The sequence below is a fragment of the Carettochelys insculpta genome, chromosome 2 (genome assembly GCF_033958435.1).
Source record: "Carettochelys insculpta isolate YL-2023 chromosome 2, ASM3395843v1, whole genome shotgun sequence".
Lineage (NCBI taxonomy): Eukaryota > Metazoa > Chordata > Testudines > Carettochelyidae > Carettochelys > Carettochelys insculpta.
Window position 1 is genome coordinate 127221072 of NC_134138.1, and position 8470 is coordinate 127229541.

Genomic DNA, 8470 nt, shown 5'->3' on the forward strand with positions numbered 1-8470 from the left:
ATTTTGTGTGTGGATGTTCCACAGTTTTATTGACAAAATTGGGGTTTTGTCAGCAAAACTTGCTAGTGAAACCTTAGCCTTTGTGTTTAGGCTGTCATGTAGATATAGCCTCAGCATTTAAAGTAATGAACATTTTAAAGGTCTTAAATCTCCTGGATGTTATTCTTCTATTTCCTGTTTGGTTTCTTAATCCATAAATGACTATATTGATGTGTGTTTTCAGAGTTTTTCTCCTTAGCTGTGTCCAGATAACACAGGAAAATAGATGACCCAAACCTAGTGGAAAGGGCTGAGCAAACCAGGGTTGTTTAACTACATCCTTTTGTGCTGCCCCGCTCAGGAAGGTTGTGCGTTTATAACAACAGAAGTGATAAAAAGATATGACAGAAGAGTCCAGGATAAAACAGGCCATGCTCTCATCTACACTGGCCCCATTCCCTGATAAGCAGGTTGCTTTCGAAGCTGTGGGTGGCCAATACTCTAGAACCCTCACCCCAGTTTCCAGCCCTCAGACACATAAAAGCTGGAAAATGTAAAGATCAAACAAAGGAACTCAAATGCTAATTCCCAAATGAATAGGATAGCAATAAGCCAACAAGTGCCTGTCTTTGTGACATGGCAAGGTAAATGGTGTTGGCAGAAGCTGGGGCAGCTATTTTCATTATCAGAGCAGATCTGTGGGCCCTAATCTTTGTCTTCCTCCTTCTATCTGCGGGCAACATTAGGCCTGCAGGCTGCTGTCCCCTGAGAGTCACTGCAGCTTGCCTCCTTCCTTATGAATTCTGGCTACACCCGTGTTTAGTAACAGGCTGCTCTCAGTGAATAATCCTCCCCAATCTCTGCCTTTTAACCAGCTGCCTGAGCAGCGGAGGTGAAGGCTGCACATTGCTTCCTGGTCAGATCAGCCTCAGATCACCTTTGAAAGATGGAAGATTGAGCAAAAGTTTTAAAAAGGCATCAGTTACTTCTCCATCTATTCCCCTTTGGATCCCGTGCTGTGAAACGGGCACCTTTTTTTTTTCTTTTTTTTTTTGTGGCCAGCAGCTAAGCCTTGTTGCATGGTGCAAAGACAGAGAGATGGATGTGCAACATTGCAAAGCCAACCAACTAGCACACGGGGAACAAATAGGGAAATATGGTAGAGATATCACAACAGTGGAAATAGCCTGTATTCCTTACTCAGAATAAGAACAGCCATACTGGGTCAGACCAGAGGTCCAGCTGGCCCAGGACTCTGTCTTCCAACAGTGGCCAGTGCTAGGTATTGTCTGAGTGCAGGGTGCATTCATCTGTATGTACACAGTAATATTAATAATTAAAATGCAGATTCTGCCCCCTCTTACTCACCTTTACTTCCCACAGAGCCTTGTTTGAAGCATGGGCCATTCTTGTGCTCTGAGAACAGTCCCAGAGAACCCAGTGGCACGACAAGCGGAGGAAGATACAATCAGTCTGAGCAAGAGTGGCAAAATTAGACCCATATTTATGAATTAATTCATAATGTGATTTGTATGTGCCTGGAGGGCCCTGCTGAAGGAACCTGTGCACTTTAAAGCAAGAGGCGGGATTCACTGCTCTGTTACTCTGTCTTATGCTAATATAAGGTCAGTCATTTTAATGGCACTACAAAGATAAAAAGCTGAAGTAACACAGTGAAGAGTCCAGCCAAGCTCTCCAAATATGCAACCTTTTTTTGCCTCTGGCTCATCCCGTTCCCTTTTGTTCTTTGCCGCTCTCCTGCTTTACTTGCTCTTCCTACATGCAGGCAGCGCTCAGTCTGTGCCAGGGCTTGTCAGCTAGGAAAGTCAAAGACTTGCTTGTGTCCCAGCAGCTCTTGCATTACAAATTAAGCACTGCTTGTATGAGGCTGGGCAGAGACCTGTAGGGACACTCTAGAGGGAGGCATCAAGCAGTTATCTTCTTCCCGGCAATGTGCAGGGTGAAACTACATTTTGACGGGGGAACAGGTGTCATTAGTCTTGGGCAACTCTGGCTGTTTTCACCACATGAATCCAGAGCAATTTCAGGAGAGGAAGTGGGCAATGTTTGGCCATCAAGGTCAGGTAACTGGGTGAGCCAGAAGCACCTGAGCTGGAGCCATTGGTCATGGTCACACCAGACCCTGGGAGTGGTTTTCCATGACGCAGTGGCTGCATTCTCTTGGGTCAGGCCCGCTGTCCATTTCCTGCACAGCTGGTGCCATTGGCTTAACAAGAAGTAGAGCTTTGACTGATACGTGTCTGTGTGTTGGGGGAAAAATAAGGCAACCAAAGGAAAGAAACCAGCAGTCAGGATTATGGGTGCAATTCCCTGCCATGGAGGGACTTCAGTGGCGCATGGGCCTTGTGCTGCTCCTCCGTACAGAGATGAATTCCCCCGTGGGGGTTACAGCCCTACACCTGAAAATGGAATGTTTCATTGACATGTCTTGTAAACCACGTGTAAAATGCCAGATTTTGTAGCGGTGATATTACAACATGACTGAATAATAATCTGTAATGTCATGATGTGCACAGTGTTATCTGACCCAATAAAATTGCAAGACAGAGCATGTGCATGTTTATGTGTGTGTGTGTGAGAGACAGAGAGAGAGAGAGAGAGAGACAGATGGGAGGGCGCGTGGGCAATGAACCCACAGCCAGTTTACATCCTTGCTTAGAGGCAAGCAGCACCAGACACAAAGTCATAACAATCCCCGCACAACAGTACTAAAGGACAACTACCAAGGCACAGAGCCTGGCTTCGATGAATGTAGTGCCCGTTTCCCATCTGTTGAAAGCAGTGGAAATGTACCAGTTTCCACAAGTTCTGATTCACAGGACTTAGATTGGAGGGTGCATTGTTTGCACCTAAATCAATTGGTCTGGCATTGTGTTAATATTTGGTACATGCCATCAGCATGTTGTCGCCCCAATAAGTCACTTTGACTAATACCAGCTGCCTGAATCATCACCTGGATCTATCACTTATTGGCCAGATTTTTAATGCTTGGGACATTTCATACCCTCTATTTTTTTGGAAAAGAGAAGAGCTTGTTTGCATGGGATGAGTGGATAAATTGGGCCACCCTATATCACTAAAACAGCCAGAGTGTAGAGAGAATAAGGAACAGCAAAGCATGGCAGCATGGCAGGAAAGCCAAGTGGAATATGTTTTAACTCTTAGATGGTTGTAGGTTTATGAAATAGAGTGGGCCCTCTTCAATTCCTGGAAGTTTATAAAGACAAGATAGCTGGAGTTGTCCATTCAGGGCAAACTTTACCTCAGGGTGAAATTCATCTGCATGCAGAGATCTACACACCACCAAGCCCAATTAAATGCTATTGGGAGGTGCTAAGTGAGACCTAAGTGCTGCATAGGCAGTGCTTTTTTGTGCCAGCACTAATTACCAGCCCCTTGGCCTCCAGAGCCACAAGATTGGCTGGTGGGGAAGCAGGCAGGGAGCAGGCTGAGTGCTGGCTCCTCTTTTTCTTTTACAAAAAAAAATACTGTGCATAGGTATCATGTCTGCTCTGCAGATGGATTAATTTTATTCACCAAAGCAGAAGGCCCACAGAAGACATCCATGTGAACCAGTTAATAACTGATGTATAGGGCCTTTAAGGGGGCTGAACATACAGGGCTGAATTTCACATCTACTGTGATACAGAGAATTTAGATTAGCAAAAAGTGCTTCCTTCCAAGACAAAAGCAAGACAAGGGAAAGTCACAGTCAAGTTTCTGATGTCAATGTGAGACTATTCAGTTGAGACAATGGCCTGCCTGCTGCATCACAGTAAAGAGAATACTGCCCACATGTGCAGTCTTTTGAGGCACAAAGGGATTCAGAACTGCTGCCCAGTTTAAGGGACCTGCTCTGATGTCCTTACCAAACCCTTCATCAAGCACCAGTGTGAGTTCTGCCTATGTAAGCATTTGGGATTTGAGATGTGGGGATTTTACCCAAACAAAGACTCCAGGATCCGGAACCTCAACATTTTAAATCTCTGTGGGTGCTTTATACTTTCTCTGTGATACTTACCTCTAGGATTTAATTCCCTAATAAGTTATGTTACTTCTCTGTTAGGCAAGAAGAAAAATGTACAAAGAGGCAATTACTTACGTAATGAAGGTCACATTCATATTCATCAGGATGTGTTTCTTGCCATGAAACGAAAGGCTCTGACGTAGAATCAGCATGTGAGGACAAGCAAGAGTCCTTCAGCAATATCAACCTCAGGACACTTTGGAAAATGTTGGATATGCAAGTTCACCACTCTGCCAGGCAGGGCAAATAAACAAATAAAGAAGGCAGACCCTAACCTTGGCAGTAATTTGTTCATCACCATTAACTGACCTTGGACCATATTTTCAGAGCAGCATCCATCCAGAGGCTTTTCTTCAGCATCTGGTAGGTACAATTTCTAGTCCCACTATATTATTTTCTTAAAAGGACATTTTTTTTCTTAAAAGGACAGGAAATCACATATGTTTATGGTAAAACACCTCTCTTCATCTGTGCTATTAGTAACCCCCGGGATTATTAGAAATGAAAGAATTTTTTAAAATAAAATTGACTTTTCTGTATTTATTCTCTTTTTTGCACTTTATTCAGGTTGGCCACTGAAAAGAGTCTAGTCCTGTGATACTTAGTAAGGGGTACTCACCTGTCAGGGGTTACACAGAGGTTTTCCGGGGTGGGACAGGTTGAGGGAATTATAGTCAAAAATGAGATAGTGAACGATTTTTAGTAATAGTGTGCTGGGACCCTTTTGTATTTTTATGACTGATTTTAAGTGAAATGAAACTTGGGAGTATGCAAGACAAACCAGCAGGGACATCCTTAGGGTTTATGGGGCCCTAGGCAGTTCTTTTAAACTGCTTTTTGCCTTTTAAACTGGTGCACCTATGGCTGTTGGAAGCCAGGCCAGGGCCAGAGGACAATTTTTTAGAGATGTGATTTTACAATCTTAATCAACACATGAAGGTTATGTCTTTAAAGCAAAATTTAAACTAAGGACCTGTAGACTAACATAGTACTTTCAGAAACTGACAGTATATACCTGGGGTTGGCAAATGAGTCACTACCATTCTAATGGCACTTCCACAGGTTCAGTGTCCTGCTGATAGGTTTGTCAGGCTTTTTCACTTTTAAGCTACCTAGATCCTCTCCAGAAGAAGCAGAGCCACAGAACAGGGATAGCAAGAGGCAAATGGATGAACATTAAGACCTAGTAGTGTCCCAGACTTTCAGGTGCCTTATGCAGCTGCATATGGATAAGAACAGTCTCACAAATCAGGCTCCTGAGAGCAGTGCAGTAGTCTGGAAAGGCTAAGTACCACTGACGTAGTCTGTGGCTTTATGTCAGCTTCATTTTTTGCTTCTCCTGCACTAGCTGCTATACCTACAGGGAAAGTCGCAAGCAAAGCAATAACAGTTCTCACATTCCGACCCCCCCAGGAATGCTAGATGAGATTTAATTGAAAAAAATTTAATCACAAACATATTGCTATTAATCATGAGTTTTATCAAACTTTTGTTTCTTAAAAAATTTTAATTTCAGAGTCTACTCTTGTTCCACTTTTGACTTGTTCTTTCTTACTTCATTTTTTCCCGTCTGTGAAATGGGGGTAACGTTACTTACCTCTTCAGTAAAGTGCTTTGAGATCTAATGTTGAAAAGCCATATTTAAGAAATTAGATATAGTTATTGCTATTAATTCTGTTTCAAGATCTGAACTCTAGTTTATTCAGGTGCTGAAGTGGCATCAAGAAACAAAAGGTGAAGGATTCGTCTTCCTAAATTTTTTAAAAAAACCCTGCTTGGTACACAACAGAAAACAATGCAAGGCAATTTGGATGCTAGTCACCCCTGAATAGAAGACCAGCACCAGGGTGACATAACAGTTGTATCTCACCAAATCTTAATCTGAAATGAAGTGAGACATAGGTTTGGGGCTGGCCTTCAGTTCAGGGGTCAGTTTCAATCTCTGCCATTGATTGGTTTGCAAGAGACACATCTACTTACAGAGACTCAATCCATCTTCAGACATTTCATTTCACTATTGGTGATCTCTTTATTTGGCTGTGTACCAAAGGTTATTTTATTTTCTAAAGTTCCAGTGATTTGTGCTGTTGCCAGCTAATTCGGTGACACAGAAAGGGGAACAATGACAAAAAGTACCAGTATGACCCAATACAGTAACATAACTGATATACCGGTTTGCTTTCTTCATTTCAGCTGGGGTTAGTTTTTTTTTCAAACTTGGGTGCCTTAAGCTAGGCACAAAAAGCCTCATTTAGACACATATTACAGTGACCTGATTTTCAGAAATTCTGAGTATCCACAGCTGCCTCTGACTTCAGTAGGAATTGCAAATATTGAAAATTTCTAAAAATTCAGCCACCCTTTTAGATGCCTAAACATCAATCTGGGAGTCAGACACTGTATATTTAAATGTCATGACCTTGGTGCATGATCACAATTTCATGGTAACTACACCTGTATTCTTCCACATACACCACTTTGGTCCTCTTGGAGTTCCCTGTTAAGTTTCTAGCCAATACTTGTCTCTGGGCAGCAACATTTGTCCAACTCCCTCTACCTGGGTTTTGAGGGTTGCCCAGCAAGCCAATCTGCCTAAAGGCCAACACCTACACTTCACCTTCCCTTTGAGAACTGTGCTCAGCGCATGACCAGTGGTTACCAACGACCACCCAGCTTTTTCTAAGCAAGCATGGTTATACTTAAAGTAAAGGTCTCAGAGACAAAATATAAGAACAGCCTTATTATCTCGTAAGCCAAACTCTTTCCAAAGGCTTCGGTGACATTTGGGACTCCCTTCAAAAGAAGACCTTATCTATCTGCTGGATCAGAAAGACAGCTCTGCATCAGTTCAAACACAGCCTTTGTAATACCAAAAGCCTCCTCCTTGTCCACTGGTCCGTGATAAGTCAGCCTGAACCCCTACATGCAAGCTTCCCTGTGGGATGGTACCTCTTTAGAGGAGCTTACCACCTAAGGGATTGGTCTCCATCAACCCCTATTGTTTGTGCTTCCTGAGGAGCTGTGGCAGCCCTCCCCATTTTGAGCTGTGTACACTCCCTAGCCCACAGAGCTACATCAACTTAATATAGCCAGGGATTGCAATAGCTGTCATGCGGCTAACAGTTTCATTACCTCTAGTGCAGTGGTTCCCAATCTGGTGCCCGTAGACCACAGGGGGTCCACAAGAGTGTTGCAGGGGGTCCATGAAGAAAATAAAAGATAAAGAAAAGAGATCATAGAAAATAAGATTTAAATAAGTTGCAAAGTTACAATCAATTATTATTGTTAAATTAAATATCTTCCAATAGTGTTATTAATTGCTGTCCAAAAATCCCTGTTGTGGTTTCCTTTTTCATTTCATGAAGTGTACATTGCAGCCAGAATGGTTGAGGGTCAGTGAATGGTTTGGGAGGTGATTGGGGGCCCACACTAATGAAAAGATTGGGAACCACAGCTCTAGTGTTAACAAGGAAGCCAGTGCTTGGGGCCCTTAGACAGCTGACAAATTCATTTTGTAAAGAAGCTAGAGGAAGAAAAGCCGAGGACCAGTCAGGGCAGTGAATTTGCCCTGTATTTGTTCCTCGTCCATGCTGCATTTCATGATGGAGTAAATGCAGGCTGACATCTCACGCAACAAGTATTATGTAGACAAAGCCTCAGAAACCAAAGTAAAAACGGTGGACCAGTTTATCAGCTGGTGTCCATTGACTCTTCTGAGTACAGTGGAGTTACACCAGTTCCTGGCTAGACCCGACAGGTGGTCCAGATGCTGCAGTAGGGCCAGCACCCATGTAGAGACCCAGTTAAATATCTCCAATGGCACAGGGCTCAGAGTGGACACATCCATTTGCGAGAACTAGAAACTAACTCTAATTTTGCTATATTGTGCTAGCCATTCTTGGCCCAGTCCCCCAGCTCCTGCCTTACTGGAGTCACTCACTGTCAGAAAGGGAAAGAAGACCATTAAACTCATGGAGGATGTTACAACACTGGACGGTGCCGCCCCTGCAGCAAAAAGAATTGGAAATTGGGAATACATGTAGCATCTGGCAGAGAGAAAGATGCAACTACCCTGTTACAAATGGCCACCCTAGGATCACAGACCCTGGGCTTGGCCCAATTTAAGATCCTGTGCCGGAAAGCTTGCTATGTGCACCACGGCATGTGTGGATGTGCACCAGCAGAAGAAACACACGCAGCCCACTATGGGTGGCCGTGGGAGCTCTGCTAATCAGCACAGCAGCACCTGCATCTCTCCTGGGCGGCTGCTCAAGCCCTCTGCTTACGGCAACCCTGGTCCCAAGCACTAAAAATGAAACAATAAAATGCAGTAGCTTCTGAAAGGATCCTGCATTACTTGTACACCCAGGCTACGTCTACACTGGCCCCTTCCTCTTGGCAGGGGCATGGTAACGAGCCACATCGGCAGATGCTAATGAGGCG